The sequence below is a fragment of the Cynocephalus volans genome, chromosome 7, assembly GCF_027409185.1.
Source record: "Cynocephalus volans isolate mCynVol1 chromosome 7, mCynVol1.pri, whole genome shotgun sequence".
Classification (NCBI taxonomy): domain Eukaryota; kingdom Metazoa; phylum Chordata; class Mammalia; order Dermoptera; family Cynocephalidae; genus Cynocephalus; species Cynocephalus volans.
Genome location: NC_084466.1, coordinates 125071043 through 125082333, shown reverse-complemented (window position 1 = coordinate 125082333; position 11291 = coordinate 125071043).

Sequence of the window (11291 nt, the reverse complement as noted above, 5' to 3'; positions counted from 1 at the left end):
GTGTTCACAGTATCATGCACAATAGTTTCATTATCTGAATATTCTCTATGCTCCCACTATTTATTCCTCCCTCCTTATCTCTGCACCCCCATCAACCACTGATCCCTTTACTTTCTCCACTGTTATGCCTTTTTTGAATGTCATTAATTGGAATCATACATTATGTAGACTTTGCAGACTGACTTCTTTTGTTTTGTTTTGTTTTACTGACACATAATAACTGTATACTTACCAGATACAATGTGAAATTTAATACATGTAATTGACAGAACAGTCATAATTCTCTCTTGATAACTTGAAATATATAATATATTTTTATTAACCTCAATTCCCTCACTGTGTATTGGCACACTGGAGCTAATTCTCACCTGTCCGTGACTTTATACACACTGAGCAACCTCTCCCCATCCTTCTCTGCTGCCTGCTTCTCCCAGTGTCTGGCAACCACAAGTCTAGTCTTTACTTCAATAATATCAACTTATTTAGATTCCAGAAATAAATGAGATCATACAGTATTTGTCTTTCTGTGCCTGGCTCATTTCATGAAACATGATAACCTCCAGTTTCATCCATGTTGCTGCAAATGATAGGATTTCAGTCTTTTTTGTGGACAAATAGTATGCCATTGGGTAAATATACCATATTTTAAAAAATCCATTTATATGTGGATGTACACTTAGGTTTTTCCATATCTTCACTAATATGAATAGTGCTGCGATAAACATGGATGTGCGGATTTCTCTTTGACATACTGATTTGATTCCTTCTGAATATATACCCAGTACCAGGATTGCTGGATCATATGAAAGTTCTGTTTTTGAATTTTTGAGGGAAATCCATACTGTTTTTTATAATGGCAGTACCAATTTACATTCCCACCAAGAGAATATGAGTTTCTCTTTCTCCACACCTTTGCTAGTGTTTGTTATTTTTTGTCCTTTTGATAATAGCCATTCTAATTGAGGTGAGATGATACCTCATTGTGGTTTTAATTTGTATTTCCCTGATGATTAGTGATTTCAAGCATTCCTTCATATACTTGTTGACCATTTGTTTGTCTTCTTTTGAGAAATTTCTATTCAGATTATTTTCCATCTTCTAATTGGATTATTTGTTTTATTGTGTTGAGATGTTTGAGTTCCTCATATACACTGGGTGTTAATTTCTTGTGGGCTGTATAGTTTGAAATATATTTTTTTTTTCATTATGTGGGTTGTCTCTTCATTCTGTTGATTGTTTCCTTTACTATGCAGAAGCTTTTTAGATTAATAGAATTCCATTTATCTGATTTTACTTTTGTCGCCTGGGCTTTTGAAGTCTTACTTATAAAATCTTTGCCCAGGCTTATGTCTTGAAGCATTTCCTTATTTTTGTCTAGTTGTTACACAGTTTTGGGTCTTACATTTAAGTCATGTAGTGGATTGAATTATGTCCTCCCAAAACTCACTGAAGCTTGAATTGTGTCCCCTAAGTTTTATGTATTAGAAACTTAGCACCCACTGTGACTGCTAAGAGGATGGGAAATCCTATTATGGTAATGGGAAGGTAGAACATTGAAGAGGTGATTGGATTGTAAGACTGTGCAGTAGTGAGTGGATTAAAAACTGGTGCTCAGAGGCATGGTTCTGGAGGCTTTAAAAGGAGAAAAGAGATACTCACTCTGCTCTCTCTGCTTCCACCATCTCACAATGTGAGATTTGTGAGTCACTGTCACCACCACCAGATGGACTTTGGACTTCCCAGCCTCAGAAACTCTAAGCAATAAATTTTGTTTCTCTTTATAATTACCTAGCTCCAGGTATTTTGTTATAAGCAACAGAAATGGACTAATATAAGTCCTTAATACATTTTGAGTGGATTTTTACATGTTGACAAAATGAGATATAGTTTCATTCCTCTACATTTAGATATCCAGTTTTCCCAGTACAATTTATTGAAAAGACTGCTCTTTCCCCAGCATGTGCTCTTGGAGAAATATGAATCATACAGTGTCTGCTCTCAGATCACAGTGGAATTAAACTAGAAATCAATAGCAATTAGGTAGGTGGAAAATCCCAAAATACTAGAGATTAAACAACATTACTAAATAATACATGGGTCAAAGAAGATATCACAAGAGAAATTGAAAAATATTTTGAACTACATTAAATAAAAAGTGAAATTCTCAAATATATGTGGGATACAGTAAAAGCAATGTTTACAGAAAAATGTATAGCTTAGAATGAATATATTAGAAGAGAAGAAAGATATTAAATCAGTGATCTCTGGTCAAGATGGTAGAGTAGATGGTTTCTAGTGTTGCTCTTGCCCACAAATCAACCAATTTGCAACTATTAAAAAGCAACAACAAGAGGCTCGAGAGTCACACCAGAACAGGGAGGAGCCAAGCACCGCAGGACCCCCCAGACCAGCCTGTGACCACTGCCCAGAGAGGCCTGAGATCCACCAGGACCACACACCCATGTCAGCTGCACTGGAACAGGCAGGCACTGTGGACCTCCAGCCCAGGTCACTCCCCACTGGCTAGAGAGGCCTGAGAGCTGCCAGGCCCACATGCACTGAGTCAGATGCACTGGAACAGGCAGACACCATGCGACCCCAGCCAAGGCCAGTGCTCCCTGCCCAGAGAGGTCTTTGAGCCACTGGACACTCATGCCCTGAGTCAGTTGTGCCAGAACAGTCAAGTGCTGTGAACCTCCAGCACAGGCCTGTCCTCAACATGCACAGAGACCTGTGAGCCACTGGGCCCACATGCCCTGAGTAAGCTGCACCAGAACAGGCAGGTGCCATGGGACCCCCAGCCCAGGCTAGTTCCCACTACCCAGAATTGGAAGTCCCTTCAAGATCCAGGCCAGACATCAGGGTGGAACAATTGGACCATGATACCCCCTGCCACAATGACTAAGCACCAAAGGAAAGATACACAAAATATGAAAAATCAAGAAAGTACATACCGCCAAAGAAAAAGAATAACTCTCAAGTTAGATCCTATAGAACAGGAAGTACTTGAAATGACTGACAAGGAATTTAAAGCAACAATTCTAAGGAAACTAAATGAGATACAAGAAAACTCGGACAACACAATGAAATGAGAAAAAATATACAGGATCTGAAAGAAGAAATGTACAAAAAAATCAATGTATTAAAAAAGAATGTAGCAAAGCATGTGGAGCTGAAGGATTCATTCAAAGAAATAAAAAACACAACAGAAAGACTAACCAGCAGGCTAGAACAAGAAGAGAGACTATCTGACCTTGAACACAGGCTGCTTGAATTAACACAAGCAGACCAGAAAAAAGACAAAAGAATTATAAAAATTGAAGGAAATCTAAGACATATAACAGACAACTTTAAGCACCCAAATATCCAAATCATGGGTATTCCAGAAGGGGAGGTAAAAGGAAATGGCATTGAAAACATATTCAGTGAAATAATAGCAGAAAACTTCCCAGATATAGAGAAAGTAACAGATCTTCAGATTCAGGAGGCCCAAAGATCGCCAAACATATTCAACTGAAAAGTTCCTCTCCAAGATGTGTTTTAGTCAAACTGGCAAAACTCAAAAACTCAAGAATCTAAAAAGCTGCAAGAGAGAAGTGACAAGTCATCTATAAGGAAGCCCCAATCAGACTAACATCAAACTTTTTATCACAAACCCTAAAAGCCAGAAAAGAATGGGATGATATATTCAAAATACTAAAATACAAAAATTGCCAGCCTAGAATACTCTACCCTGCAAGGCTATCCTTCCAAAATGAAGGACAAATAGTATATTTCTCATACAAACAAAAAACTGGGAGTTCAGAACCACAAGACCATTGTTATAAGAAATTCTCAAGGAAGTACTGGGTTTGATACCTGAAAAACAACCATCACTGCCATGGATACTCAAGAAAGAACAAAACCTACCAGTAAAACAAAAATGCTAACAATAAAGAAAAAAATACTTTATCTACCTCCTCAAGAAGCCAACACATATAGAAGACAAACAGAAAATCAGAAAGAAAGGAACAAAAGATACTTAAGACATCTAAACAAAAATCAATAAAATGCTAGGAGTAAATCAATACCTTTCAATAATAACCCTGGATGTAAAGAGATTAAATTCCCCACTCAAAAGACATGGACTGACTGACTGGATTAAAAAGATGTACCCAACAATATGCTGCTTTCAAGAGATTCACCTCACCTGTAAAGGCACACATAGACTAAGAGTGAAAGGATGGAAACAGATGTACCATGCAAATAGAAATGAGAAATGAGCTGGAGTAGCTATTCTAATACCAGATAATAAAAAAAAACTTTAAACCAAATACCATAAAAAGAGGTAAAAAAGGCCACTAAATAATGATAAAAGGATCTATCCATCAAGAGACATAACAATCATAAATACATATGCACCCAATGTCAGAGCAGCCAGATTCATAAACCAAACACTATTAGATCTAAAGAAAGAGATAAACTCTAGCACCATTGATGGAGTTTGGATGTGTTGTCTCCTCCAAAACTCACGTGGAAATTTGATCTCCGATGTGGCAGTGTTGGAAAGTGATTGAGTCATGGGGGCAGAACCCTCATGAATTGATTAATGCTCTCCCTGGGGGAGGAGGGGTAGTGAGTGAGTTCTCACTCCATTTGTTCCCCTGAGACCTGATTGTGTAAAGGACCTGGCACCTGCTCTCTTTCTCTCTCTTGCTTCCTCTCTCCATGTGATCTGCTTGTACCCACTGGCTACCTGCCACTTTTCTGCCATGAGTAGAAGCAGCCTGAGCCCCATGCCAGATGCAGCTGTCCCAGAATCATAAGCCAAATAAACCTCTATTCCTTGTAAATTACCCAGTCTCAGGTATTTCTGTATAGCAACACAAAATGGACTAATACAAACATAATAGCAGGTGACCTGAATACCCCACTCTCAACACTGGACAGATCATCTAGGCAAAAAAATCAATAGAGAAACAAAACCTAAACAACAATTTAGACCAATTGGACTTGGAAGATATCTACAGAGCATTCCATCCAACAACCTCAGAACACTCATTCTTCTCATCAGCTCATGGAACATTCTCCAGGGTAGACCACATGTTAGTTCACAAAGCAAGTCTCAACAATGACCAAAAAATTGGAGTTATGCCATGTACTTTTTCAGATCACAATGGATTAAAATTATAAATCAATAACAAAAGAAAATATGGATACTAGACAAACACTTGGACATTAAACAACATTTTACTTAATGACATATGGGTCCAAGAAGAAATTAAACAGGAAATCATAAAGTTTCTTGAAACCAATGAAAATAATGGCACACCATACCAAAACCTGTGGGATATTGCAAAAGCAGTACTAAGGGGGAAATTTATTGCATTAAATGCTTACTTCAGAAGAATGGAAAGATGGCAAGTAAACAACCTAACACTTCACCTGAACAAACTAGAAAAACAAGAACAATCCAAGCCCAATGTGAGTAGGTGGAAAGAAATAACTAAGATCAGAGCAGAACTAAATAAAATAGAAACCCAACAAATGATACAAAAGATCAATGAAACAAAAAGTTGAGGTTTTGAAAAGATAAATAAAATTGACAAACCCTTAGTGAGATTAACCAAGAAAAGAAGAGAGAAGACCCAAATAACAAAAATTAGAAATGAAAAAGGTGATATTACAACTAATAACTCAGAAATACAAGAAATGAGTAGAGACAATTATAAACAACTATATGCCAACAAATTTGAAAATCTGGAGGAAATGGACAAGTTTCTGGATACATATAAACTACCAAAACTGTGCCAAGATGATAGAGAAAATCTGAACAGATGAATAGCAATAAAAGAGACAGAAGCTGTTATCAGAAGGCTCCCAACAAAGAAAAGCCCAAGACTAGATGGTTCACTGCAGAGTTCTACCAAATCCTCAAAGAGGAATTGATACCAATTCTCTACAAACTATTCCAAAAGATTGAAACCGAGGCCATTCTCTCAAACTTATTCTATGAGGCAAACATTTCCCTGATACCAAAACCAGACAAAGATGCATCAAAAATAGAAAAGTACAAACCAATATCCTTGATGAATTTAGATGATGATTATCCTCTTTAAAATACTAGCTAATAGAATACAGCAACACATACACAAAATTATGCACCATGATCAAGTGGGATTCATGCCAGGGATGCAAGGTTGGTTCAACATATTCAAATCAATAAATGTGATATACCACATCAATAAAAGCAATGACAAAGACCATATCATCATCCCTATAGATCGTGAAAAAGCATTTGACAAAATTCAGCATTCATTCATGAGAAAGACTCTCTACAAGTTAGGTACAGTTGGAAAGTATCTCAATACAATTAAAGCCATATATGATAAGCCCACTGCCAAAATCATCCTGAATGAGGAAAAGCTGTTAAGCTTTTCCTTTAAGAACAGGAACTAGACAAGGATGCCCACTCTCACCACTCCTGTTCAACATAGTGTTGGAAGTAGTAGCCAGAGCAATCAGAGAAGAGAAGGGAAAAAAGGGCATCCATATTGGAAAAGATGAAGTCAAACTGTCCCTGTTTGTGGATGATATGATCCTATACATGGAACAGCTTAAAGCCTCTCCAAAAATCTCTTAGAGTTGATAAATGATTTCAGCAAAGTTGCAGTATGCAAAATCAACACACAAAAATCAATAGGATTTCTATACTCCAACAGTGAACATGCAGAAAAAGAAATCAAGAAAGCTTGCCCATTTACAATAGCCACACACAAAAAATAATAATTAGGAATAAAATTAACCAATGATGTGAAAAACCTCTATGAAGAAAACTACAAACCACTGTTGAGAGAAATTAAAGATGACAGAAGAATATGGAAAGATATCCCATGCTCTTGGATTGGAAGAATTAACATTGTGAAAATGTCCCTACTACCCAAAGTGATCTACAGTTTCAATGCAATCCCCATCAAAATTCCAATGATTATTTTTTCCAGAAGTGGAAAAAACTATCCAGACATTTATATGGAATAAGAAAAGACCATGCATAGCCAAAGCAATTCTGAGCAAAAAAATAAAGCTGACATAACACTACCTGACTTTAAAAAATACTGCAAAGCTACAATAACCAAAAAAAAGCATGGTACTGGCATAAAAACAGACACACAGATCAATGGAATAGAATAGAGAACCCAGAATTCAACCCATACACCTACAGCCATCTGATCTTTGACAAAGGCAGCAAGTCTACACACTGGGGAATAGAATGCCTCTTCAGCAAATGGTGTCGGAAAACTGGATATTCATATGTAGGAAAATGAAACAAGACCCATACCTCTCACCATATACCAAAATTAACTCTAAATGGATTAAAAAATTAAATATATATCCTAAAGCAATACAACTCCTTAAAGAAGACATACGGGAAACACTCCAGGAAGTAGGAGTGGGTACAGAATTCATGAATTTGACTCCCAAAGCAAAGGCAAGTAAAGGAAAAATAAACCAATGGGATTATATCAAACTAAAAAGCTTCTGCACAGCAAAAGAAACAATCAACAGAGTGAAAAGACAGCCAAAAGTGTGGGAGAAAATATTTGCAAAATATATATCTGACAAAGGATTAATATCCAGAATACACAAGGAACGCAAACAGCTTTTCAGCAAAAAAAGAAATAACTCAATTAAAAAATGGACAAAGGAGCTGAATAGGTATTTCTCAAAAGAAGATATATGAATTGACAACAAACACATGAAAAAATGCTCAACATCACTAAGCATCAGGGAAATGGAAATCAAAACTACTTGGAGATACCATCTCACTCCAGTCAGGATGGCTAATATCCAAAAGACTGAAAATGATAAATGCTGGTAAGGTTGTGGAGAAAAAGGAACTCTCATACACTGTTGGTGGGACTGCAAAATGATCCAGCCATTATGGAAAATGGTATGGAGTTTCCTCAAACAATTGCAGATAAATCTACCATATGACCTAGCTATTCCACTGCTGGGAATATACCCAGAGGAAAGGAAATCATCATGCCAAAGGGATACCTGTACTCCCATGCTTATTGTAGCACTATTTACGACAGCTAAGAGTTGGAAGCAGCCCAAATATCCATCATCAGTTGACTGGATAAGGAAACTGTGGTATATCTACACAATGGAATTTTACTCTGCTATAAAAAAGAATGAAATACAACCATTCACAACAACATGGATGGACTTAGAGAAAATTATATTAAGTGAAATAAGTCAGGCACAAAGAGAGAAATACCACATGTTCTCAGCTATTTGTGGGAGCTAAAAATAAATAAATAAATAAACATGCAAACAAATAAGTGGTGGAAGAAGACACAACAATCACAACAATTCCTTGAACTTCTTAAAACAAGTGGACAGATATGATGTAGTGGGGGAGGTGGGGGGGAAGTGGAATGGGGTAATGATCACAAAAATCAACTACAATGTATCTTGACAAGTTAAAATTTAAAAAATTATATATATATATATATATATATATATATATATATAAATGAAGTAAATAAAAAATAAAATAAATTAAAGTCAGTAATCTAAACATCCAACTTAGGAAACTAGTGAAAAAAGAACAAATCATATCCAAAGTAGGCAGAAGAAAAGAAAGGATAAATATTAGAGCATAGATCAATTAAATTGAAAACAGGAAATCAATAGAGAAAATTAGTGAAATCGAAACAAAAAGCTGGTTCCTTGAAAATAAAATTAATAAAACTCTGACCAATCTAATCAAGAAAAAAAAGAGTAGGCACATTTTACTAATTTCAGAATTAAGAGAGGGGCCATCACTACTGATTAAAAGAATCATAAGAGAATATGAACAATTTTGAATAATGATATGCTCCCAAATTTGATAATTAGTTGAATTTAGATGAAATGGATGAATTCCTTAAAGACACAAAGTGCTAAAACACACTAAAAGAAAGAAAAATCTGCATAGATGTTTAATTATTAAAGTAAGTGAATTAATAATTAATAACATCAAGGCAGAAAGCACAAGGCCCAGAAGGGTTCACTGGTGATTACTACTGAAAATTTAAGGGAGACTTATACCAGTTCTCTAGCATCTCTTCTCGAATGTAATAAGAGGAAATATTTTCTTTTTTAATTTTTTAAAATTTTTTATATTTTATTGAATCATAATTGATTATATGTATTTTGGAGATTTAATGTTGACATATGTTGATCCAATCAATATTACTAGTATATATATATTGTTACAAATTATACTTCTTCTTTATGCCTCTTGTCCAATCCCTCGCTATCCCCCTCTCCCTCTGTCCTCCCACCACTGATAACCCTAGATTTCTTCTTTCTCTCTAAAGAGTAATGATTGTTCTGTTGATTTGTTGCCTAGATGATCTGTCCAATGCTGAGAAGTGTGTTCAGGTCATACAGCACATGCTTCTTCTGTCACTCTGGAATGGGCTTTGTGGAGAGACATCCTCTTCTTTTCTTTGGTCTCTTTTGTTGACTCTCCTTGTGTCAATGCACTCCAGTAGCTGGTGGACCATCTTTGTGGTGGTTGTTTCGTCTAGCCACTTCTGCTACAACCATGGATACTATGGTGGCTGTGGTGGGCCACATAGGAGGTGATTTTAAGGCATGCTCCTTGGTGCTGGTGGTGTGCCTGGTTGTAGGTGGGCATTCCGATCCATGGCTTGATGCCTCGGTCCCTGGGTGGCCCAAGGCACTTGAGGTGTGCCTGGGCCAGATCTCATTTTTTGTCCTTTGCTTATTTCTAAAATGAGGTAACTTCCTGTGGGAACCAGTACTTGAGCTGTGTGGTTGAGCTAAAATGCTGCTTTTCTGCTGATTCCCTATGGAAGACTCTTTGTGCAACACAGGGTTTAATGGTTCACCTTGTAGGTACTTCTGGTTCTCCAGAGACCTGGTGCACCTGGGTTGTGTAGAAACTCTGATGTGGGCCCGAATCTTTTCATCAAACTGCACCCCATGCAATTCTAAATTCCTGACCAGCATCCTCTGAGTGGTCCTGTGCTGACTGGGGGTCAGATCAGCTGTCCTTGCTGTGTTCAAGTGTTCTCCTAGTGGGCCCGTCTCCCCCACCGACCTTGTCCCCAAAACTTCCCATGGCACCAGCCGTGTGCCAGTCCCTTGCGATGACTCACTGACCTCTGAATGGTTCCTTTTTTCAGTTGTTCTGGCTCCTCCCTCCTGTGTGGGTCCACGGGAACCCGATTAGTGGTCTTGCTGTCCTGGAGGCCACCAAGGCCCTCTTCCTTGCTGCCTCCAAGCAACTCCATCCAAAGACACAGCTGCAGCTTCTGTCTCCTCCTGCTCCATGCACTTAGCAGCTCCGGCCTTTAAGAGGAAATATTTTCTAACTTGTTGTATGGACCCAGAATTTATCTAACACCAACACCATTCAAAGACATCATTAGAAAGGAAAACTACAAACCAATATATCTAATAAAAATAGATGCAAACGTTCTTAACAAAATATTAGTAAATCACATCCAGCAGTGTGTAAAAAGAACTTCACAGCATGATCAAGTGGGATTTATTGCAGGTGTGCAAGACTGGCTCAAAATTTGAAAATCGAATAATGTACTCTATCAGATCAACTTTCTAACAAAGAGAAGTCACAAAATTAACATTTTAATTTTTCTTTTGATTTTGTATTGGTGAAAATCCTCATATACTAGGAGAAATTGAGGTTTTAATAGTGTGAGGAGGTGCTGAATTAAGTTGACTTTTCTTCTTATAGAATGCCCATGTCAAAGGGTAAGAATTCCTTGCTGTGAGTGACTTTCAAATATCTTCCATGTTTATACCCCAAGGAAAGATTCTCCTTTCAACTACCAAACATTCCGTCCTATTTTTCTTCTCTTGTTGTTTTTGTTTGTTTTAGGGTATCCATCACTATGTCAAAGAAAATCTGTTACATTTTCTCAGCATTACTTGAACAGATGTCCTGGGTTTTGCTTTTATATCTCCAGCTAATTAAAGCTTTAGGTTGTAACATCAATCAATCAATCAATCAATCAATCAATAATAGAGAGAAGTGACACGATTATATTAATATGTATAGAAAAAGCATTTGAAAAAATCTTACACACAAACATGATAAAAACTCTCCACAAACTAAGAACAGGACAGAAAATTTTATGATTTGAGAAATAGCATCTACAAAAATCTGAAAGCGAACATCTTCATTAACTGTGAAAAACTTGAGACCTTCTAGATAAGATCAAGAGTGAGGCAACAGGTCACCTCTCAGCAGTCCTATTCCACATTGTACTGGA